Source organism: Cnephaeus nilssonii (genome assembly GCF_951640355.1).
Source record: "Cnephaeus nilssonii genome assembly, chromosome: X".
Lineage (NCBI taxonomy): Eukaryota > Metazoa > Chordata > Mammalia > Chiroptera > Vespertilionidae > Cnephaeus > Cnephaeus nilssonii.
In genome coordinates, this window is record NC_137071.1 from 23,962,297 (window position 1) to 23,988,205 (window position 25,909).

The following is a 25,909-nucleotide window of genomic DNA, read 5'->3' on the forward strand; positions in this document are numbered from 1 at the left end:
CCCACCTGAAATTTCAACAAATTAACCAACTATAACTCAACAAAGTATGCCCTACTCATTACAGAGGCATGCCTGAGAGACCCAGATATTGAAACATCTAAGGCAGTGATTCTCAACCTTTCTAATGCCGTGACCCTTTAATACAGTTCCTCATGTTGTGGTGACCCCCAACCATAAAATTATTTTTGTTGCTACTTCATAACTGTAATTTTGCTACTGTTAATGAATCGTAATGTAAATATCTGTGTTTTTCAATGGTCTTAGGCGACCCTGCTAACGGTTCTCAACCTGTGGGTCATGAATCATAACATTACGAATTTACAACAGTAGCAAAATTACAGTTATGAAGTAGCAATGAAAATAATTTTATGGTTAGGGGTCACCACAACATGAGGAACTGTATTAAAGGGTCACGGAATTAGAAAGGTTGAGAACCACTGATCTAAGGATGGACAACTGGGAATAGATGGGGAGATGAGAAGGGAGGGAAGCTCGGATGACCTGCAGAAGAGCCCTGCAGCCTTGAGCTCATGCTAGGCCTGGAGAGGGGAAGAAGCCACTGGTATCAAGTGTTTCCTTTGGTGGCTGGAAGGAACAGAGAGCTGCAGGGGGAAGTTCAGCAGGGCAGGTGGAGAAAACAGTGACTGAGCCAGCAGACAATGACCGAGTACAGGATTCTGCAATGCTACTCTCCACTGTTAGGCTCAGTGGTGGTGTTTCATACAAAGAAACATAACCAAAGAGTCCTGCCACCACTTGGACTCACAAAATTTACCTCCTGTTGCCCTTGGAGTCAGGTCAAGAAGCATGCTATTTGTAAACGAAGAGCTATTGCAGTAGAACTGCTGTTTCCCTCTGCGACTGATCCACATGTGGTATACTTGGGGTGGGAACCCCATGAAGGTCAGGGGTCACCACTACAGTGAGGGCAAAACGATCCCTACCGCCAAGCAGACCTGATGTACTATCTTATGGAAGCAGTGAACATCAAGTCCGGGAGTTAATAATAGGTTAAAAAAAAAATCTTGAGATTCAGCAACATCCACTGGAAGATAGTAGAAAGACCTCTTCAAAGAAAGCTTCTATAGAAGGCTATTAATATAAACAGACAGACATGCCTAGAAATGGACAGCAAATATCATGAATAACCACTATAACAAGGATGACTAGAAAGAAAATGAAAAATCCCTAGAAAGCAGCTGGAACACATGGAAATATCCTATCTAATAAAGAGGGAATATGCTAATTGACCATCACACCCACAGCCACAAGATGGCTGCGCCAAATTCCCTCAGCCCTGCTGGGGCAGCAGGCGTGCAGCACATCCGGGCCCATCCCAAGGCGGGTCTGGCTGCTCCATGGAGTCCCCCAGTCCCCTAAGCCCCCAGCTCCCCAGGGCCAGCCGAAGGCACAACCAAGCCTTGGATGGTGGCTGCCCAGGGCTGGCCCAAGGCACAGGCAAGCCAAAGATGGCAGCTGCCCAGCCGACGCCCGAGGTGCAGGCAAGCCTTGGATGGCAGCTGCCCAGCTTCCCAGGGCCGCCCAAGGCTCAGATAACCAGGGCCGGCCAGGGCTTGTGCTGCCAGCAGTGGCAGCAGCAGAGGTGTGATGGGGGCGTCACCTTCCCCTGATTGCCGGGTCACCTCCTGCCCCTGAGGGCTCCTGGACTGTGAGAGGGGGCAGGCCGGGCTGAGGGATCTCCCCTCCAGTGCATGCACCAGGCCTCTAGTGTGATATAAATGACAGATTTCAAGATTGCAATTCTGAAAATACTAAGATATACAAGAAAACACAGACAGGCAATTCAATGCACTCAGAAAACAAATCAATAAAAAAAAAGTGAATGTTTCGAAAGAGAAAGAAAAGGCATTGTGTTTCGGGCTAAAATGACGTTAGTGTTGGATAACGGAGCCTACAACGTCAAAATTGGTTACAGCCATGAGAATGTCTCGGTTATTCCTAACTGTCAGTTCAGGTCAAAAACAGCATGTCTTAAAACTTTTACTGCTAACCAGATAGAAGAAATAAAGGACCATTCTGGACTCTTTTATATCCTTCCTTTTCAGAAGGGTTACTTGGTGAATTGGGATGTTCAAAGACAAGTTTGGGATTACCTTTTTGGAAAAGGAATGTATCAGGTTAATTTTTTAGATACTAATATTATTGTCACAGAACCATATTTTAACTTTACTTCTATTCAAGAATCAATGAATGAGATCCTATTTGAAGAATACCAGTTCCAAGCAGTATTAAGAGTAAATGCTGGGGCTCTCAGTGCACATAGGTATTTCTGAGATAACCCTTCCGAATTATGCTGTATCATTGTTGATAGTGGGTACTCCTTTACACATGTAGTGCCTTATTGTAGAAGTAAAAAGAAAAAAGAAGCAATTATTCGGATAAATGTGGGAGGAAAACTCCTAACCAATATCTAAAGGAGATCATGTCTTACAGGCAGTTACATGTTATGGATGAAACACACATCATTAATCAAGTGAAAGAAGATGTATGCTATGTTTCTCAGGATTTTTATAGAGATATGGATATTGCCAAGTTGAAAGGAGAAGAAAATACAGTAATGATAGACTATGTTTTGCCTGACTTTAGTACAATTAAAAGGGGCTTTTGTAAGCCAAGGGAAGAGATGGTGTTAAGTGGAAAATATAAATCTTGGGAACAGATTCTTCATCTGGCCAATGAAAGATTTGCTGTTCCAGAAATACTCTTTAATCCTTCTGATATAGGAATTCAAGAAATGGGAATTCCACAAGCTATTGTCTATTCAATTCAGAACTTACCTGAAGAAATGCAGCTTCATTTTTTAGTAACATTGTTTTGACAGGAGGAAATTCCCTTTTCCCAGAATTTAGGGATCGGGTTTACTCAGAAGTTCGATGTTTCACTCCAACAGATTATGATGTTTCTGTTGTGCTGCCTGAAAACCCTATTACTTATGCCTGGGAAGGAGAAAAAATGATATCAGAGAATGATGATTTTGAAGATATGGTGGTAACAAGAGAAGATTATGAAGAAAATGGACATAGCATCTGTGAAGAGAAATTTGATATTTAAGAAACATTTCTGAAAGTTTTGACTGGTTTTGGACAAAGGTTTAATTTAAATGTTCTTTTTAAAGGTTAAGGATCTGTGCTACCTTTTATCTTAAGAAAAAGACTTGAACTTATGTAAATACTTTGATCTAGGGGTAATTTTCAAAGGTTTCTCAGCTAGGTTACTAAGTGAACTGTACCTCAGCCCCTTTTTTCATTTAGGAGCTAGGTTACTATACAATGCTTATGCTGTTTCTGACAGTAGGTTATCTTTCATTAGAAGATGAAAGAGTGAATGCATTTTAGGTTTAATTCTTCATAGTTGAAAGCAGAGACTTAACTGTCTCACTGGTCAGTTTTCCTTAGGAGGTAGTTTTGTGTGACTGTGACTAGGAATTGGCCAAAGTGTTTTCAGTCTGGTATGATTTCTCTCTCTTTTAGAACCAAATATTTTACTTTAAATTTGTCATCCTTATTTGTATATACTAAAGTTGTAAAGACAAAAAAAAATTAATGTTTTAGCAAAGATATTAAAACTTTTAAAAAGAACCAATCAGAAATCCTAGAAATGAAGCATTCAATAATGGAGATTAAGAACGAGCCACTGGCCAGAAAGAGGCAGCACAAATGTGGAGACAAAGAAACAATCTGCAAAGGAAAGAAAAGGAGAAATTGACAGAAAAGGAACTAAATGAAATAGAAGCAAGCAATATTTCAGAGAAAGAATTCAGAGTAATGATCATAAAGAAGATAACCATCTAGATGAAAACTTCACCAACATATGTAAGAATAAAAGGGAAATGAAGAATGATATAGCTGAAATAAAGAATGCAATAGAAGGTTTCAAGAGTAGAAGGAGCAGAGGACTGAATAAGCAAGTTAGAAGATAGGTAGAAAACACTCAATCTGAAGAGCAATTGGAGAAAAAAATTAGAAAGCAGGAGGAGAGTTTAAGGGAGCTTTGGGACAACCTGAAATGAAGCAACATCCATACAATAGGGGTCCAGAATGACAAGAGGAGGAGCAAGGATTAGAAAACCTATTTGAAGAAATAATGACAGAAAACTTCCCTGACTGGGGGAAGAAAAAACTCAAAAAAGCACAGAGTCCCAAACAAGATGTACCCAGCAAGGCTATCATTTAAAATTGAAGGGCAAATCAGGAGCTTCACAGAGAAAACAGGCTACAGGAGTTTATAATCACCAAGCCAGCAATGCAGGAAATGCTAAAGGGACTGTTGTAAAGAGAAGAAGTAGAAAGGGAAGAAGGAACACAGGCATAAAGAATAAATATGGCCGAAACCGGTTTGGCTCAGTGGATAGAGCGTCGGCCTGCGGACTGAAAGGTCCCAGGTTGATTCCGGTCAAGGGCATGTACCTTGGTTGTGGGCACATCCCCAGTGGGGGTTGTGCGGGAGGCAGCTGATCGATGTTTCTCTATCATAGATGTTTCTGACTCTCTATCCCTCTCTCTTCCTCTCTGTAAAAAATCAATAAAATATATTTTTAAAAAAAGAATAAATATGGCTACAAAAAAATACTTATCAATAATAACCTTAAATGTAAATGGGTTAAATGCTCCAATCAAAACACATAGGATGGCTGAATGGATAAGAAAACATGACCCATATACCCTGAATGGCCAGATTATTATGATCTCTGAACGCATAATAATCTGGCCATTCAGTGTATATCCTATATAATAAAAGGCTAATATGCAAATTGTCCCCTCAACCAGGAGTTCGAACAGCAGGCATGCTGGCCAATCACCCATGTCCCCTCCCCCTGGCCAGGCTGGCTGGACCCCACCCATGCACGAATTCATGCATCGGGCCTCTAATACACACATACACACACACACACACACACACACACACACACACACACACTGAGTGGCTAGATTATTATGCGTTCAGAGATCATAATAATCTGGCCACTCAGTGTATATGCTATCTACAAGACACCCACCTCATCACAAGGGACTCACACAGACTGAAAGTCAAGGGATGGAAAAAAAATTATCAGGCAAACGGAAAAAAAAATAAAGCTGGGGTAGCAATATTTACATCTGATAAAATAGAACTCAAAGTAACAAGAGAAAAGGACGGCCACTTCATAATACTAAGGGAATTGATATACAACAATATAACTTTGGTAAATATATATGTACCCAATGTAGGAGCACCCAAATACATAAAAAATTTCTAGAAGATATCAAGGGTGATATCAACAGCAATACAATTATAGTAGGAGACTTTAATACCCCATTGACATCACTGGATAAATCTTCTAGACATAAAAATCAACAAAGAAACAGCAATCCTAACCGATTCACTAGATCCAATGGAACTAATTGACATCTTCAGAATATGTCACCCCAAAGCTATAGAATACACATTCTTCTCAAGTGCACACAGGACATTTTCAAAGATAGACTACATATTGGGACAGAGGCAAAGTCTCTTCAAATTCAGGAAGATTGAAATCATATCAAGCATCTTCTCAGATCACAATGACATAAAATTAGAAATCAACTACAATAAAAAAAAAATCAGGGAGAAACCAAGATGGCGGCATAGGTTAAACACCTAACCTACAGCCTGGCACAACAATTTCAAAAATAGAACTAAAAGTCAAAACGGACATCATCCAGAACCAGAGGAAAGCTGGCTGACTGAAATGCCCACAACTAGAAGGAAAGAGAAAACCACAAGAAAAAGCAGAGGAGCCGTAAAAGCCTGAGGTATGGAGACACGGGCGCGTGTGCGGGGAGGACGGAACCGGAGAGGAAGGGGTGGCTGACGGCCTGGCTGGCGTTCTCTGGCGGGAAGGAGATAAAAGCTCCAGATTGTGCTGAACCCCAGCTCTGACTGCACTGAACCCCAGTTCCGGGCGAAAACCTGGGAAGCCGGGATCATGCTGGGGGAGTCTGGGCTGTGGGGCGGAGGCACAGAGGAGTTGCGCCGGAGCCACGCACGGGAATGTGCGCAGAGGAAGGACAGTTGTCTGTGCTGTTGGATTGCCCTAGCGGGAAGGAGACAAAAGCTCCGGACCGGGCTGAACCCCAGTTCCAACTGCACTGAACCCCAGTTCTGGGAAAGACCCGGGGAAGCCAGGCTCATACTGGGGAAAACTGGTCTGTAAGGCAGAAATGCAGAGAAGCGGCGAAAGGCAGAGCACCAGAGGCATGCACGGGAATGCGCGCAGAGGATGGTCTGTTGACTGTGCTGCTGGATTGCCCTGGTGGGAAGGAGACAAAAGCGCCAGACTGTGGTGAGCCCAGTTCCGACTACACGGAAACCCAGTTCCGGGTGAGAATCTGGGAATCCAGATTCATTGGGGGAGAGACTAGACTGTTTGGCAGCGGGCGAAAGTCCAGGGCGCTTTTCTCTCAGAGGTGTTTGCTGGGAGTACAGAGGGACACTGAGACACAGGAACCTCATAGGGCGGGGCTGACAGGAAGACAAGGCTGTAGGCTCCGCCCTGTAACTCCGCCCCATCCAAGCTGAGCACAGAGGCTTTTACAATTTTGCAAGTCTAGTTGAATGGGGCTGTCTCCCAGCATAGACACAGCTGATCCTCACAGCCAATTGGACTGGAGGTCACATCCTCCCAGTGTACCAACAGCAATCAAGGCTTAACAACACCAAGACTTTGCACTCAGCCCACAAAGGGGGGTATCAAGAGCGACCACCTAGGGAGAGTGGGGAAGCTGAGCGATAGGGAGGCAGCCAAAAGGGGAAGACACCGAAACAGGTCACGAATATAAGGGATCCTGTAATTCCTGCTGAGGGGCCTCAGGCAGTAGCTGACCTACACTCCATTGGAGACCCAGAAACGAGGGCATCTAGTGGTCGGTGTGAGATGACACCAGATTTCAACCACTCTCATAAGGGACACATTCAAGAGGCAGACTCAGTGAGCGCCAAAGCCTTGCTGCACCAAGACCCGGCCCATAAACGTGTCTCCCGCACAGCAACTCTTCCTTTATAGACACAGAGGGTCCGCACGGCCAATTGGCCTGGAGGACAATTCCTCCCAGTGACACCAACAACAATCAATACTTAACTATACAAAGAAGGACCAAGATGGAGGCATAGGGCAGAAGCCTGATTGTTGCCTACCACAACAATTTTGAGACTACGACGGGAGAGCAGAGCAGACACCATCCAGAACCACCGGAGGGCTGACTGAGCAGATGCTCTATAACTAGAATAAATGAGAGGGGTACGCGGGATGAAGCTGATGCCGGTGACCCAAAGACCACATTTTAAGAACTACGGCTCAGGCGACACAATGGCGGCCTGGAACGTGCTCGGTGCAGTTCCCCCGGCGGTCTCCGGCTGAGGGGAAGGCTCCACTCGCTGCCGAGCACGGACAGACGAGCCCCTGGGAGACATGGGGTGGGAGACTCCGCGCTTGCTGACCTCCGAGTCCTTCAAGAATCTCAACGCCTCGGAAGCGGCCAGGTGCGCACGCTCGGCGACCGGCCACCGCTGCAGACCCAAGGGCCGACGCAGCCACCCCGGACCAGCCCGCCGCCGCGCACCGGGCACACCGGAGCTTCGACGAGCCCGCCACCCAACGAGTTCTGCGGCGGCTGCCCTGGAGCTCTGAGAAAATGGCCGAAGGAATTGCTGAGAGGGAATTGACCAACAGGAATTGGGATCAAGAAGATGAAACCCCGCTGGGTCCCGGATCCGGGTGAAGCCGTGCGCCCGTGGGTCCAGGTGAGGCTGGGAACTGGGTCAGGGTGAGGGTGGGTCCTGGGTCCGGGTGAGGCCACATGCCCCTGGATCCGGGTAAGGCCGCACGCCCATGGGTCCGGGTGAGGCTGGGTCCTGGGTCTGGGTGGGGCCGCCCCCCTGGTTCCGGGTGAGGCTATGCACCCCTAGGTCCGGGTGAGGCTGGTACCTGGGTCCGAGTGGGGCCGTGCTACCCTGGGTCTGGGAGAGGCCATGCGCCCCTGGGTCCGGGTGAGGCCACGTGCTCCTGGGTCCGGGTGAAGCTGTATCCCGGGTCCGGGTGAGGCCATATGCCCCTGAATCCGGGAGAGGCTGTGTCCCGGGTCCGGGTGAGGCCTCGCGCACTTGGGTCCGGGTGAGGCCACGCGCCCCAGGGTCTGGGAGAGGCCACGCGCCCCTGAGCCTGGGTGAGGCCACACGCCCCTGGGTCCGGGTGAGGCCACACACCCCTGGGTCCGGGTGAGGCCACACGCCCCTGGGTCCGGGGGAAGCTGGATTCCGGGTCCGGGTGAGGCCGTGGGCCCCTGGATCCGGGTGAGGCCACGCGACCCTGGGTCTGGGAGAGGCCACGTGCACCTGGGTCCGGGTAAGGCCACATGCCCCTGGGTCCAGGGGAAGCTAGATCCCGGGTCTGGGCGAGGCCGTGTGCCCCTGGATCCGGGTGAGGCTGGGTCCCGGGCCCGGGTGAGGCCACGCGCCCCTGGGTCCGGGTAAGGGCACGCGCCCCTGGGTCCGGGTGAAGCTGGATCCCGGGTCCGGGTGAGGCCGTGTGCCCCTGGATCCGGGTGAGGCCACGCGCCCCTGGGTCTGGGTGAGGCCACGCGCCCCTGGGTCCGGGTGAGGCCACCTGCCCCTGGGTCCGGGGGAAGCTAGATCCCGGGTCAGAGCGAGGCCGTGTGCCCCTGAATCCGGGTGAGGCTGGGTCCCAGGCCCGGAAGAGGCCACGCGCCCCTGGTTCCGGGTGAGGCAATGCTCCCCTGGGTCCGGGTGAAGCTGAATCCTGGGTCTGGGCGAGGCCTTGTGCCCCTGGATCCAGGTGAGGCTGGGTCCTGGGTCCGGGCGAGGCCGTGGGCCACTGGATCCGGGTGAGGCCATGCAACCCTGGGTCTGGGAGAGGCCACGCGCCCCTGGGTCCGTGTGAGGCCATGCGCCCCTGGGTCCGGGGGAAGCTAGATCCCGGGTCTGGGTGAGGCCGTGTGCCCCTGGATCCGGGTGAGGCTGGGTCCCGGGCCCGGGGAGGCCACGCGCCCCTGGGTCCGGGTGAGGCCATGCGCCCCTGTGTCCGGGTGATGCTGAATCCTGGGTCTGGGCAAGGCCGTGTGCTCCTGGATCCGGGTGAGGCCACGTGACCCTGGGTCTGGGAGAGGCCACAGGCCCCTGGCTCTGGGGGAAGCTAGATCGCGGGTCCGGGTGAGGCCGTGTGTCCCTGGATCCGGGTGAGGCTGGGTCCCGGGCCCGGGTGAGGCGATGCACCCCTGGGTCCAGGTAAGGCCACGTGCCCCTTGTTGCAGGTGAAGCTGGATCCCGGGTCCGGGTGAGGCCGTGTGCCCCTGTATCAGGGTGAGGCTGGGTCCCGGGTCTGGGAGAGGCCACGCACCCCTGGGTCCGGGTGAGGCCACGCGCCCCTGGGTCCGGCTGAAGCTAGATCCTGGGTCCGGGCAAGGCCGTGTGTCCCTGGATCCGGGTGAGGCTGGATCCTGGGCCCGGGAGAGGCCACGCGCCCCTGGGTCTGGGTGAGGCCATGCGCCCCTGGGTCTGGGTGAAGCTGAAACCTGGGTCTGGGCGAGGCAGTGTGCCCCTGGATTTGGGTGAGGCTGAGTCCCGGGTCTGGGTGAGGCTGTGGGCCCCTGGATCCGGGTGAGGCCACGCGACCCTGGGTCTGGGAGAAGCCACGGGCCCCTGGGTCCGGGGGAAGCTAGATCCCGGGTCCGGGTGAGGCCGTGTGCCCCTGTATCCAGGTGAGGCTGGGTCCCGGGCCCGGGTGAGGCCACGCACCCCTGGGTCCGGGTAAGGCCACGCGCCCCTGGGTCCGGGTGAAGCTGGATCCCGGGTCAGGGTGAGGCCACGTGCCCCTGGGTCTGGGAGAGGCGATGTGCCCCTGGGTCCGGGTGATGCTAGATCCCGGGTCTGGGTGAGGCCGTGTGCCCCTGGATCCGGGTGAGGCTGGGTCCTGGGTCCGGGTGAAGCCACGCGCCCCTGGGTCCGGGTGAGGCCGCGCACCCCCTGGGTCCAGGTGAGGCCACATGCCCCTGGGTCCGGGTGAAGCCGTGCCCCTGGGTCCGGCCGAGACCAAACCAGAGGGAGTCGGACCTTCATTACCACCATTTGTCCACCATCCAGAGCTGAGGGGTCAGTGCCGACATGTACACATAAGGAACTGGTGGACATTGATATTGGGTCTCAAAAGAACTGTTGGTCCAGAAAGAAACTCACTACAGACTGATTCATTTGCCTGTCAGCATAACTATTATTGCTCTTCTCACATTCAGTTCTTATAAGTATATCTCTAGTGACACATGATTTTGCTCATCTAGGGGCAATGATGAACAACATAGACTGATGAACAACAACAGAACCAGAAACAAGGAGGCATCGATCGGACTATCGGGCCTCAGAGGGAGGATAGGGGAGGGTGGGGGGAGGGGGGAGAGATCAACCAAAGGTCTTGTGTGCATGCATATGAGCCTAACCAATGCTTAAGTTCAACATGGGGTTGGAGCATCCGTGGGGAGGGGTGTGGGATGGGAATGGGGGGATGAGGACAAATATGTGACACCTTAATCAATAAAGAAATTTTTAAAAAATCACGCACTTGGAGGCTAAGAAGAAAATAAACAAATGGGACTACATCAAAATAAAAAGCTTCTGTACAGCAAAAGAAACCAACAACAGAACAATAAGAAAGCCCACTGCATGGAAGAACATATTTGCCAATGTGACATCTGATAAAGGTTTAATCTCCAAAATGTATAGGGAACTCATACAACTTAACAAAAGGAAGATAAACAATCCAATCAAAAAATTGGAAAAGGACCTAAATAGACACTTTTCAAAAGTGGACATACAGAAGGCCAAGAGACATATGAAAACATTTTCAAAGTCACTAATAATCTGAGAGATGCAAATCAAAACGACAATGAGGTACCATGGCACACCTGTCAGAATGGCTATCATCCACAAATCGACAAATAACAAGTGCTGGCGAGGATGTGGTACATGCTGGTGGGGATACAGACTGGTGCAGACTCTGTGGAAACAGTAAGGAGTTTCATTGAAAATTAAAAATGGAACCCCCATTTGACCCAGTAATCCCCCTCCTAGGAATATATCACAAAAAGTTAGAAACACCAATCAGAAAAAATATACTAGTATGCATCCTTATGTTCATAGTAGCACAATTTACAATTGCTAAGATTTAGAAACAGCTTATGTGCCCGTCAGCCAATGAGTGGATTAAAAAACTGTGATACATCTATACAATGGAATACTATGCTGCTATAAAAAGAAGGAACTATTAGCATTTACATCAGCATGGATGGACCTGGAGAGCATTATGCTAAGCAAAATAAGCCATTCAGAGAAAGGTAAGTATCATATGATCTCACTCATTTGTGAAATATAATGAAAAACATAAACTGATGAACAAAAATAGATCCAGAGACACAGAATCATCTAACAAACCATCAAACCTCAGATAAAAGAAAATTTTATCAAAGCAGGCAGAGAAAAGTAGGAAGCAGAGAGGCAAATAATGAAGATAAGAGTACATTCATGATAGTTACTGTAATTATGGATCGTGGACTTGACTACATGAAGTGAGGACATCAGGAGTGAAGAAATTTGAAGAATTCTTAGAACTGGAATATTAGAAGGTGGTAATAAGTGAATGGGATACTTGAAATTGAGATCATGGAGGGATTTTACTTATTGAGAATGACTTGATCTATGGTATGAAACCAGGAGTTAATGGATATGATTGGGTCAAGAGCAAGATGACTGGGGACAGTTACAGACAGAATATTGAAATTTCTAAGAATTGGATCAAGAGTTGAAGCTGGAACTACAAAACCTTCCAGAAAGGCAAGACTGGCGTAGAGTTGATAATTAGTTAATTTTGATAGGTGATTTTGTTTAATGGCCTAAGATTCAAAGCTAAAGACTTTTAGGAGAGAGGAAAGGTATAGGAGAGAAAAGAACCACCACATGAAACAACTGGGCAGGGGAAGCATTGTCCTCACAGGGAAGAGCCAGTTTTCAAGTAGGGCAAGAAGTTACAGAGAAGATTAGAGATGTTGATATAGGGTATATAAGTGATTTTCCTGATGGCAGTTTAAAATTTCCAGAGGACGGTGTAGTATGGCTTTATAATTTAGAAATAGATGAGAATTCTAGTCAGAAAAGTAGATGCACACTTCCTTTGGTGATAAGTTTAGAGAATGAAGGATGGCATGGAAGATATGTTTTCATGTGGTAACAGATATAATGGGGATAAATGCATAATGAGATATTTCTTGATGGTAAAAAGATAAATGGTAGTAGTAAGATCTCACACCCACACCACTTTGGGGGGTGAGTCTTTGGGATTGGAAAAAGTGGAGAGCTTCATAAATATAAATCACATATAAGGAATTTACTGTGGTGAGAATGTAATCTACCCATTGTTTAACACTCTTTAACTACATAAACATGTATAAGTGTGTATATATACTATGAGCATATGTGTATATGGATATATATTATATAGACTTATGTGTATTATATATAAAATTCTATACTCTATATGTATAGAGAATATATGTATTTAACTAGATATAATTATACATACTAAAATTATGTATGTATGTATATATGTATATATATATATACATATATATCATACCTAATAATAGACAAACATGTAAATTGACTGTACCTCTGCTATACCCATGGCCAATCAGAGTGAGTATGCAAATTAACCCAACAAAGACGGAAGTTAATTTGCATACATAGGTGCCCAGCAGCTTGGGTCCCGGGAACTTTCTCGGCACCCAGATCACTCCGAGGTAGGCCCCGCATGGGTCCTGAGCAACCTGGGAAGGACCTGAGCCAGGGGTCTCCTGGGCAGGGGCAGAGCCCACGATGGGAGGGAGCTGGGGGGCCCCTGCCCAAGCTGCGAGGCCTTAGGCCTTGCCAGGGGTGTAGCCGGCGATAGGAGGGAGCTGGGGGGCTCCTGCCCAGGACCCAAGGCTTTAGGCCTTGGCAGGGGTGGAGCCAGTGATTAGAGGCGATTAATGATAGGTGTGAACTACGGAGGAAACACCTTTTCTGACTGCTCATTGGCTAAGCTCCTTGTATGCCACTGGTAATAGTCTTAGTAACTTGGGTATAAGAATCCAAAAAGGTGATCTAGGGTTTTCCACCACACTCCTGGAGAAAAAAACAAAGGTCTGCTGGTTTGGCTCAGTGGATAATGCCTAGGCCTGCCAACCACAGGGTCTGGGTTCGATTCTGATCAAGGGCATATACCTAGGTTGCAGGCTCCTCCCTGGCTGGGGCCCAGGTCAGGGCTCATGCAGGAGGCAACCAATCAAAGTGTTCCTCTCACTTTGATATTTTTATCTGTCTTTCCCTCTCTCTTCCACATTCTCTAAAAATCAATGGAAACATATCCTCAGATGAGGATTAAAAAAAAATAAAGAAATGTCATATCCTATGAAAGACACATCTTGAAAATGCCTAAAGAAAGTTGTCATTTTTTCATGGTGAAGGGACTGGAGTCTGTGTTGATGAAAACACCTTGGTGGCTGTGGTGACTGGCAGTGGCTGCAGCGGTGGGGTGATGGGGCTGGTGCCTTCCCCTAATCAGCCTGGTCGCCTCCCACACCCCCTGAGGGCTCCCAGTATGTGACAGGGGGCAGGGTGTGCTGAGGGCCCGCCCCACCCCCAGTGCACAAATTTTGTGCACCGGGCCCCTAGTATATATATAATATCTTACATATAAGGTTAGCAGTCTCAAAACCGAGTCCTCATAAATAAACCAATGTCATATGTGGAGAGTTTGCTAATGTACCCAGGAATTAATTGCTTGGGTATAAGATGAATGTCTCAACATTTCCCCTCTTTCTCTTAACAGTTTTTCTTGTCTTATAATTTGTAGTAAATATTGGAGCACCATTTACATGTGGTAAAAAGATAATTTTAACTCAATAATGACTCTGTCTACTTCTATCAAGAAGTCATGAGTCACAATACCTGCCCAGTTGCTCTAGAAAAGGCAACCAATTTAGCTACAATTCAGGAAGAATAAACAGCAAAGAAATTATGAGTTGTATGTCCAGCCAAAAGAGGAAAATCTGAGAATGGATTTTGTACATAAAATGCATTCATAATTTCCCTTATAAAAGATAACTAGAAAAATATGAAACTAATCCATATTGTAAGATTAAAGGTTGTTAACGTTCACAGAGCTGGTGATGGTAAAGTTTTTTATTTGTGTGGAGACTTAGATACAACACAAAAAGCCCAACCTCAATGATCTAAACCCCAGCTAACCACACATATGCTTTAGTACAAAGTCATGTTGTTCTAAATCACAGAATTTTAAGGTGGATTTGTTTTTCAGCATATTTGTAGCAATAGCTGATAGAGACACTGGAACTGATCTTACAATTGGGATAACTATAGTATTCCACACAGTGCTTTTCTCTAGAGGTCTAATGACTAGTTTAAAAGCTAAAGTTAGCTTTCACAATTAACTAAGACCAATTATAATTCTGTGAATTACCTTTCTAATACAAGTAATACCCTTAATTGTACCCTGGCTACAGTGTTCCTTAATATTACACTATCTATTTCCATTACATAAATATATGAGTTAGAAAATGTTACCCTTTTTATCAGATAATTTCATACATAAATTACTGGCTATATTTTGGTTGTATTTAATAAGCATTTATACTGACCTCATATGTTAGACTAGAGGCCCGGTGCATGAAATTCGTGCACATGGAGGGGGTCCCTCAGCCTGGCCTGCACCCTCTCGCAGTCCGGGAGCCCTCAGGAGATGTCTGATTGCCAGCTTAGGCTTGCTCCCCCTGTGGGAGCACACTGACCACCAGGGGGCAGTTCCTGTGTTGAGCATCTGCCCCCTCGTGGTCAGTGCACATCATAGCAAACAGTCGTTCTGCCATTCTGTCGATTTGCATATTAGCCTTTTATTATAAAGGATAGTGTTTTAAGCACCATAAAAATATTGATTTTATCCTCATAGAATTGTTTACAGTAGGTATTTTTTAATTTTAAAGATAATGAAACTCAGGCTCCTGAATTTAAGCAATTTATTTAAAGTAATTGCACATTAAGTAGTGAAGGTTGAATGCAGGCAAACTGGACTCTTAACCTAATAAACAATACTGCTATAAATTAACCATATCAGTGATAAATAATAAATCATTGATAAATAATATTAAGTTGAAAATATTAACACCCAGCTGGCATGGCTCTGTGGTTGAGCGTCGACCTATGAACCAGGAGATCACGTTCGATTCCTGGTCAGGGCATGTGCCTGGGTTGCAGGATTCATCCCCAGTCGGTGGGGGGGGGGGGGAGGGGCATGCATGTAGGAGGCAGCCAATCAATGATTCTCTCTCATCATTGATGTTTCTCTCCCTCTCTGTTCCTCTCTGAAATCAATAAAAATATTTTTTAAAATAACTGTTTATCACTCAGAATTATCTTAACTAATACAGTTCAGTGTCAGGGAGCAGAGCATACATTAAAAAGATTACTTTCCAGGAAGTTTATCAAGGAGTGCATTCAGGAGCAACATCTGTGATGGAAGAGAACGAAGCAGGATTAAGTAGCGGGTGGGCTGTGATTCAATCACAAAAAGGTCTCAGCTGACTCTGTGAAGCTTGGAATCTGGAAAGGCTCTTCAAATTAGTCCTATATTGAGGTGTTTGAATCAAAATTTTATATCCCTTCAGTCAACCAGTCATTAGATGCAGTTTGCCTATGGAAAAACCTCCAGACCTTGACTCTCTTTTCTTCAATGAAGGACAATTCTCCAAAAGGGCTGACAACTGCAAGCTCTCAACAGGCAGTATTTCCACAAGCTGGGTTTCAGTTTTGAAGGGTTATCTGGGCAGTATATAATAGCCTCCGTTACAACTCGAAAAAAAAACAAAAACAAAAAACAAGGAACCACATTTTTGCTCCCTTACCCTCTATGAAAACACTGCTGGGCAATTTCAAATCTTAGTAAGAATAGGTGAATGATTATTACTTAATAAAAAACATTTTTTTGAAAGCCAGCTCTTTCAGAACAAACACCAGACCAGTGGAAGAAAAAAATCAAGATGAAGGTAGATTTGGTAGGAAAGGGGTTATGAACTGTTATACTAAAATGTGCAGAATTATTTATACATTGTATTTTTACTGTCATGAAGTATATATGACACAAAATTTGCCATTTTACCCATTTTTATGTACAATTCAGTGACATTAAGTACATTCAGGATGTTGCATATCTATCATTATTATTTCCAAAACTTTTTATGCACCTTAAATATAAATTATATAACCATTAATCAATTATTCTGATTTTCCCCTCTTCCCAAACCTGGTAACCTCTAATCTATATTCTGATTATATTTTTCCTTTCCAGATATTTAGTATAATGGAATCATATAATATTTATCCCTTTGTATCTGGCTTATTTCACTTAGCATAATATTTTCAATATTTATCCATGTTACAGCATGTATCAGAGCTTCATTTCTTTTAGGGCTGAATAATATTCCACTGTATGTATATACCACATTTATTTATCCTTTCATCTATGAATGAACAGTTGAGGTTTTCCCACCTTTGGCTATTATAACTGATGTTGCAGTGAAAAATGGCATACAGCATCTGAGTGTTTTCAGTTAATTTGTGTACATACCTAAAAGTGGAATTTAGGAGTCATATAGTAATACCATATTTAACTTTCAAGTACTCAAGTCTTTTGTACATTTTCAGTTGGGTTGTCTTTTTGTTTTTTAGATGTAAGAACATATGCATAAATACACACATATATATGTTCTAGATAGTAAAAATTTCTCCAACACAGAATTTACAAAAATTTTCTTTCATTTTGTGGCTGATGTTTTTCAATTCCTTGGTAATATTATATGAGGGACAAAGCTTTTAAGTGAAGTCCATTTATCACCTTTTTCTTATGCCTCATGCAAATTTCAAATATAATTCAGCAGATGCAATGACTTCAGTTACCAATGTTGATGGAATTCTGAAGTTGCACAGAACTAATAATACTGTGTTAAACTTTTAATTGATGTTAAAATGATGACTTTTCCAATGCCAGATTATTTTGTGGGCCCTAAGGGCCTATGTCACTGTGAATCATCATGATTGGCATACCATAATTAAGCACAAACTATGGCAAAAAACTGTCATTCATCTTTACAGGAAATTATTTTCCTGAATACCACTGATCTCCTAAATAGGAATATAATAAAAACCACAGGTAAGGCAATTATAGAAAAACTTAAAGTGATAGAGTTATAATTGGAAGTACTAGCTACTTTAAAAGTAATATTCTGTACTCTGATCGACAACCTATATAGTCATTACATCTGTTGAAATCAGACAGAATTTAAGAAAATTGGTTTGACAGCATAGCTGAATGCTCTCCTATCACATGATGATTCAATGTGTAACTTCTTGGCCTTTTGCTAATTGCTGAGGTCAATAAACCTCATCAGTGATTACCATAGATAATATAAGTAACACATTTTGAACACTTATAACTAAATGGATTGTAAAAAAATCTTGTACATTTATTATAAACAAAGTTTTATGTGGTCTACCTATCAGGCCTTCAAATAAGCACACATTTATTACTTGATGTACCCACCTCTCCCCCCACTAAGGACATATTTGAATAAATTGAGATAAAACAGGGTTCATGTACTTAAATAATTATACCTAGTGGTTATCCAAGAACAAGAAACTGAGTGCATCTGCCATGCTTCAATGCCACAACCAGCATACAAGTGAAAATTCCCCAAACAGATAATCAAGAACACAAGTAAATAGTTATGACTTGTTAATGCAGCTTTAAATCTTCATCCAACCACCCCATCCTATCCCATTCACTTTTTGTAGTTGGCAGGCCTTCAGATTTGTATGGATCCCTGAAACATAATCTTTTCTATACATTACCTTGCATAATGCTCAACTGAAAGTTCCTTTGGTTTGCTATGTTCCTATTGTAATCTGTACATGTTCTTGCTTGGATAGTGCTATTCCTAAACGAAGACAGGATAAATCCAAAAAAAGTTGAGAGCCACAATTCATTATTATTGATTTACCACATCATGTGTAGGATAGTTCTTCAGCAATTAAAAGCTTTGAAATAAACTATGGTGCTAACTGTCTCATAAGTGCATTTATTTATGCCCTCATCTATTACAAAAACTTTTAAAGGTAACACAAAGATATAAAACACAAGAAAATATTAATTGCAAATATTTTTTTTTAGGAAATGGAAACAAGATTAGGAACACCACCTGCAGTCAGTGATGGTCATCATACTTCTCTGGATAAACCAAAGTACATTTCTAGCAGGCTGTGTATAGAGGAAAGATGACGAGTGACACAATCATGTTCCACAGGATAAAAACTAATTGCTTAAGAGTCACCCACTCTTCCTGATACTATCATCTGAAAGAAATTTCTCCCAAAGTTTTCATAAAAAGACTGCAATATAACAAGAAAGCCTTTAATAACATTCTTACCTACACATTATAATGAATCCCTTAGAATATTTCTGTGTCATCTGATGTGAATAGATGACATTAAGACATAGTGAAATTTACTGAATGCAATCTTAGTGTGATTAGGGGAGGATGTAAATTTCAGGCACAAGGCTTTTGGTCATTCGATTTAATCACTGAGTAGATTTTAGAGCACTTAAAGGAAAACATACATTACAAGTCTTTCCTCTAATCATTTACTAGAATTACTTCTTCAATAGGTATTAGTGAGATAGTGTTCTGCCTGCTTAGAGAGGCCGTGTGCAAAGGGATTCCGAGACCCAACTATAAAATCTTGAGTTTTGTGTGTTTTTGTTTGTTTTATTTTTTAAATCTTTATTCTTGAAAGTATTGCCTAAGTTCCCCCTTTTCTCCCATTGACCTCTTTTAGCCTACCCCCGCCCCCCACCCCAGGCTTTCACCACCCTATTGTCTGTGTCCATGGGCTATTGAGTTTTTATGACATCAACATCACTTAATAGTTCTGTGATCTTGAGCAAGTTGCTAAGCCTCTCTATGCCTCGGTTTTCTCATTTTAAAAAATGTAAAAGAAAAAAAAACCCTATTTCAGAGACTATGCAGGCTCTGGCACCCAGAAAAAGCTCCTAGGACAGTGATGGGCAACCTTTTGAGCTTGGTGTGTCAAACTGCGCCAAAAAACTGAGCATAACTTGGGTAGTGTGTCACTTTGAGGAAAAAAAACATTATTTCGCGATATTTATAGTTTAAATAACATAAATGTATAATTGTTATATATAATTGTATTTAATAAACCAAAAACTAAATATTTAACTTACCTGCTTAGTGATTTCTTTGTTCAACCGTCAGTCGTTTCTTTTGTTGGTCTTGATATTATTTAGCTTGTGACGGGTGCCGTGAACTAAGATAAGTGAGGGGGAGGGGGAATTCTTTAACTAACCTGCCTATTAGTGACTTTTTTGTTGCTGAATTTCATTGGCTAAATCTTCAATTGAAGGTTGGTATTTTGTACACTTCAGGCCCAAGCAAGCGCTACTAACTTCATCTGTCAATCTGTTTCTTTTGTTGGTTTTGATATTATTTAATGCTGAGAATAAGGCCTCACAAAAGTATGTAGAGGGAAAATTGTGAGTAAAGCCATTGCTCTATTTTTCAGGGTGCTAAAAGTGTCTGGTAGTCGGTTCCAGGCACTCCAAATTTCCTGTTCGTAGTGGCACTCCTCTTGATTCTCCAAGCGGCACCTTTCCAGATTCTCAAGCTTTGACCTCCAGTCGACAAACACCTGAGCCCAGATACTGTCTTGAAATTCTGCAAGTTGCATCTCCAAATCATCAATTTGCATCCATTGGAAACCATTTAATTCCAAACTACTGTAGACTACTACATCAGGATACTTAATTATTTTCATGGTCTGTTCTAGACTTCTAAATTGACTAAATCTATCACTAAACTGGTCAAGTAACGAGTCTAAAACATGCTGGTACTTCATATGCAAGAGTTCCATTTCATTTTGTACAGCTGCAATGGCCTTCTCAAAATACTTTGTTACTCGAGGAAAATACTTGTAAGTTTTAGTTTCTACATCTCGCTTGAAAATTTTAACTTTACTTTCAAAAGCTTTTATGTATCCAAACATAACGTCAATACTTTTGCCAAAACCTTGTAACTTTAAGTTCAGTTCATTAATATGAACAGAGAGATCTGTAAAAACATCAGGGTGTTGACCCACTTATCATCATTAAGCTGAGGAAAGTTTCCCAGATCCTTATCGTCAAGAAATACCTTAATTTCTTCAAAGCACTCTACAAAGCGCTCAAGAACTTTGCCTCAGCTCAGCCATCTTACATTATTGTACATCAGCAGTCCACTGTAGGTGGAATCAACCTCCAGTAAAAGTGCCGAAAATTCTCGCTTGTGAAGGGGGCGAGCAGCTATTAAATTAACTATTTTTGTAACAACTGACATTAAGTCGTTTAAGTCAGTGAATCCTGCCTTGGCACATAAAGCCTCCTGATGGATAATACAATGAAAAGGCACAATCGGATGTCCAATAGCTTCTTTAAACAATTTGACAAATCCGACTTTTTCCCCCCACCATATTTGGTGCCCCATCTGTCGTCACTGACACAACTTTAGAGATATCAATGCTTAGGTCACGAAATGTTTGTATAACAACCTTACATATTTAGCTTCCTGATTTACTTGTTGACACTGATACTAACTTTATCAACTCTTCTCTCATTGTGAGACCATCAGAATATCGACCAATAATGGCCAACTGAGCATGTGATGTGACATCAGTAGTTTCATCAAGAGAGATCGAAAAATATTTACACTTCCTTATGTCTCTCTTTAATTGATGTTATATGTTTGTGTTCAGTCTCATTATTCGGTCTTTTATGATATTTCTACTGAGTGGTAACTCAGATATTCTCTTAATAATTGCATCTTTATTCTGCATATCGTGAAATAGAACTGGTGCACATCTTAGGAGAGTTTCTTTAATAAATTCTCCCTCACTGAGCGCTTTTCCATGCTGAGCTATAGAGTGAGCAATGCTCAAACTTGCAGATGTTAAATTTGTAGAGCCTTTCATAAATTTAAGGATGGAATTAGATTGGCTCTTATAAAGCTGCCTGGAAATGTATTCCTTCCTTTAATCCTCACTTTTTTCCAAGAGCTAGGAATGATTAGTTTCAAAATGTCTATTTATATTCCACGTTCTGCTTACTACTGTTTCAGTACATAGAACACAAAATGATCTGCCATTTTTTTCTATAAAGCCATACATCTCGGTCCATGTCTCTTGAAAGGGTCGGCCACTGCTACTACCACTTCCTTTACTTAACCTTAGTTTTTTATTTTTGGGTTCTCCATCAGGGGGGCAGTGACAGAAGATAGAATTATAGACAGTTTGTTAGGCCTGCAGGCAATTAGGGGTTTACTAGCCTAACTAACCACAAAATGGTGCATATAACTGTCTTTTAGGAAAGGGCAGGGTTAATAAGCAGAAATAGGAGTTAATAAGGATGCACAACAGTAATAGTGGTGAAATGGAGTCTGCACTATGGAGCAAGATGGTGTTCCTTATGTGAATTAAAATGGCTGCCGCTATTTCTAATGGCGGGAAACGGCACCCATAGCACGCCACAAACCCTCACCTCTCCCAGCCTCCCCCTCACTTATCTCAGTAATGATGGATTAGAAATCCATGACACCCCAGAACAGTAGATAATGGTTGCTGTGGTTAACTGTTATTTGGTTACTGGTAATGGCAGGGCCCCCAGAGATGCGTCCCCCGCTGCGTTCCACTGCTCCCTGCTCTGCCGGCAGAAGTGAGGGCAAAGATCCCGGCTTAACCAGAAGTTCCAGAACTAGACGCTCTGTGCCGGACTTCTGTTGTTTTGGCCTACAGACCTCCGGCACAGAGTGTCTAATAGGGGATGATGAAACATTTGCGACTAGAGTCTTGGAGTTAGACTCTAACTCCAAGACTCTAGTTGCAAATGTTTCATACTCAGAGCAGCAAATGTTTCATCCCCGGCATGCGGCCGCTGAGGCGGCCACATGTCATCAGAAATGGCTACGCGTGTCAGTGCTGACACGCGTGTCATAGGTTTGCCATCACTGTCCTAGGAAAAGATCTGTGGTTATTGGCAGATGGGAGATGACCTAAATAAATTTCATACGGGAAACCAAAAATGTCCTGAAATAAAATAAAGTGCCTTGTAAAGTGTCTATCATAAATCACATCTTAAATAGTAACTATTACATAGCACTAAATTATAGCAGTTAAGTTACAAGTAAACAAACAATATGCTATAATTAACAGTTGAATAAAAGGTTGAGTTCACATAACTCATGTGAAAATTGAGGAACATAATAAGGACTTATGCCTGAGTGGAAGGCAACCCACCCCACTCAGGAAGTTCCTGTAAATGGAGCCAAAATTCTTAGGAAATAATTGTGAGACTGCTTTAATGCACAGACCATGAAAGCCTCAAATTTCTGCTCAAAATAATACAGCCAGAAATATTTTTAACGAGAATTTTTTCAACTGCGGTAAAATCAACATAAAATTAACCATTATGAAAGTGTACATTTGATTGGTATTTAGTACATTCACAATGTTGTGCAACCACTATCTCTGTCTAGTTCCCAAAGTGTTATTTCTGCAAAAGGAAACCTAGTAGCCATTAGGCAGTCACTCCCTAAAGCTCTCTCCTCCAGCCTCTGGTAAGCACCAATATGCTTTCTGTACTATGGATTTACCTATTCTGGGTATTTTATGTAAATGGAATCATACTGTTATAGAAGACCAGAGAAAAACCAAGCAACGCTTAGAGAAATGGAGTTACACAGCTTTATTATGAGGGCTGACTCAGAGAAGGTTGCCTCTCAAATTCTGAGCAAACCAATATGGTGGAAACCCCTCTTTTATCCCCTTTTGGTGTCTTTGTGCCCCAAACATGGATTATATTTCCGGACCTTTAGCAGGCTTTGCAAAAAGCCCCAGGTGTTGGGGGTCTTGAGACCATACCTAAGGGCCTGGCCTGGCGCTAGCGCTGATAACTCCCCTCTAGGGTCTGTGTCATGGTTTATGACCTCTGTAAAATGTGAGCATTTAGGTAACAGCTCTTGCAAGACCGGTTTCTGGAAAAGAGGCAATAACTTAATTATAGGTTATCAAGAATGTACACTGGCACAGATTCAGATTGCTAGCCACCCCAAAATATAAGGATTACATTGGAAATAGCCCTTTTTAGTCTTCTCAATCTCTCGGTTAAAGTCTTGAAATTTAACTTGGGAAGACTGTCAAATATACACAATCCAAAGATTATATCACACATTCTTTGCAATTATTCTTAAAGACAACAATCAAACTCAAACTCGTTTTAATATAAAAAATTTGGTCCAGACCATACAATTCTTTTTTTTTCCAGGCCAATAAAATATTATATCCTAGGTTGAAATTTTACCACACATAGTACACAGACACACAGACACATAATGACTATATTATATTTTGAACTACTAATTCTCCAGAGAAAACACAAGAATTATTTTCCTCAAAAATGAATTTCCATACTTCATGCATTCTATTATCACAACCATATAATTTCTTCTGATTTAGTTTGAACTTTTAACTCTTAGAAACCTCAAATTTTAGGTGGCAAATTAAATACTTAACATTTCTCAGATTAGTAATAGTTCTGCTTCTTCATTCCAACGTCCAGCAGGATGTGGCTGGGACCCCCGCTGCGGGCTGTTCCCAGAATTTAGAACAAAGGAAAATTTTTGTGGTTTAGACCTTTAAAAGGACTGCCTACACCTGAAACGGCACGGTCGTGAGGGTGGCCACCTGCGTGTGGTGCCCTCGCGGCCGACCTGGCCAGTTCAATAAATCCTTGCCTGCTTTTTTTAATCAATCAGCAGCCTCCGGTGGTCTTATTTTTGACTCCAGGGTTTGACCCCATAACACAAACAACAAAGAGACACAAAACATCAACACTCTTATACAGGCATGCACAACACACTAAAAGTTTACACCACAGAATGTCTGGCATTAAAAACCACCAAAGCAATGTCTTTTGTCCCTGGTTCAGGAACTGCCCCTCTCTAGTACCTCAGCATTCTCTCAATGGACTATTTAAAAATGGACTGGGGCCTTTTCTACTTGCCTCTACCTCCCTTTGTCTGGGGAAATCTTCCTAGGACCTGTGCTATCAGCCATGTGTATCGTTCATACCCTCTTTCCCCACCCCCACATTCTATTTGTTCTGGGGAAATCCAGTAATGGCCTGGCAACCTACTGTTTCTTTCCTATGAAGATAAATCAGAGGCATGCTTCCTACAGGAGGGAAAATGGGGTGTAGGTTTTTATTAACTTCAGAATAGTTCTGAGACAGTCTCTAAAATTTCTTATTAATTTCATCTTTTCTGGAATATTTTTTCTATGTTTTTCCTTAGAAGCTTCTAATTTCCAAATCAATATATGCTTCCCATATAGTCATTCAGTTTAATTTCAAAGCCAGCATTTTTCAAATTTCTGCATGCAAAATATTAATGTATGTACCCCAAAACAACTGCATTTTGGCCATTTCTAAGTTGATTTCTTCTAGTTAAATCTTCCAGTTTCTGTATAGCACTTGCAAGTAAAGGCTTCTGATCAGGAGTATTAAATGAGGGCTGGGGTTTGGGAGCTTCTGGCCTTGGAGGCACAATGTCCCATGTTAATTTTTTTTTTTTTTTTTGAATCTGTAGTCTGAGCAAACTTTCTAGACATGTTATGTAGTGGGTCAAGTGTGGCCTAAGTTTCTCTCCTGGCTGTCTAAAACCACAGGAAGGGTTCGGGACCTGGGCTGACCAGGCCTTATGATGGCCCCCTAGATGAGCCATTTAGTTAATTACAGTTGAGTTGGGACTTCCCTATGGGGCTCCTATATTTCTGACACCTCCACAAAGATCCTTAGTCACCTAAGAACACCCCAGAATCGAACTGGAGGGAGGATGCACCCCTTTATCTTTGGAGCTGAATGAGTTCAGCTTATTTATATAGTGAAGGGTTTTTTGCTCAGACTCTCAGCAATTCCAATTGAAAATCCAAAATCAAAACCAGCCACTCATTTTTTCCTCCAGTCTCACCTTAGCCTGGGTTCTGTCAACCCTGGTTCCACCTCAAGGATTTTAAAACACAACTCAAATAAAGTCAGACCCTCTACCAAAAGCAAGGGAAGGTCCTGGATCCAACAGACAACTCACCCACCCAACTTCACCCAATGGGTGGAGAACCGGTGGGCTCCATGGGCCCTTTGCTGGATCCTAGCACTGAGTCCAAGTTCAAGGGATGGTCCTGGTGAGCTTCTTTGGAATCCTGCTGGGACTACGCCAAGTAATGTTAACGTAAAAAAACATCAAAACCTGTAAAGAATTTTTGTGAGTTTATTGGAGCCAAACTGTTGACATATGTTGGGAAGCAGAACCTCAACGAATTGAGATAATGCTCTGAAAAATGGTGGGTTACATCTATATTTATACACTGGAGGCTCAGTGCATGAATTCGTGCATGGGTAGGGTCTGACTGGCCCACCCCAATGGGGGCCCATTGGGCTAGGCCGGCAGGGAGCAGGAGCCATGGCCAGCTAGGGGGAGGGGCCAAGGGGGTTGGCAGGCCAGCCCCACCCTGGATTGGGGTGTTGGGGGCCGATCAGCAGTGGGGCCAGCTGGGGGACGAACGGGACCCAGATCAGGCTGTTTGGCTGCCGCAGTGGGGGTCATAGCCACTGGTCATTCTGGTTGTTCCACAGTTCTGGTCACTGGGCTTTTATATAGAGAGAGGC

General features: G+C 43.6%; 1 pseudogene across 1 annotated transcript; it reads left to right on the forward strand.

Annotated features, from left to right (window-relative positions):
• Nucleotides 1-1,981: 1,981 nt before the first annotated feature.
• Nucleotides 1,982-3,072, forward strand: LOC307096194 (actin-related protein 6-like; annotated as a pseudogene). The gene has a single exon. The product of its transcript is annotated as an actin-related protein 6-like (transcript).
• The last annotated feature ends 22,837 nt before the right edge of the window (nt 3,073-25,909 follow it).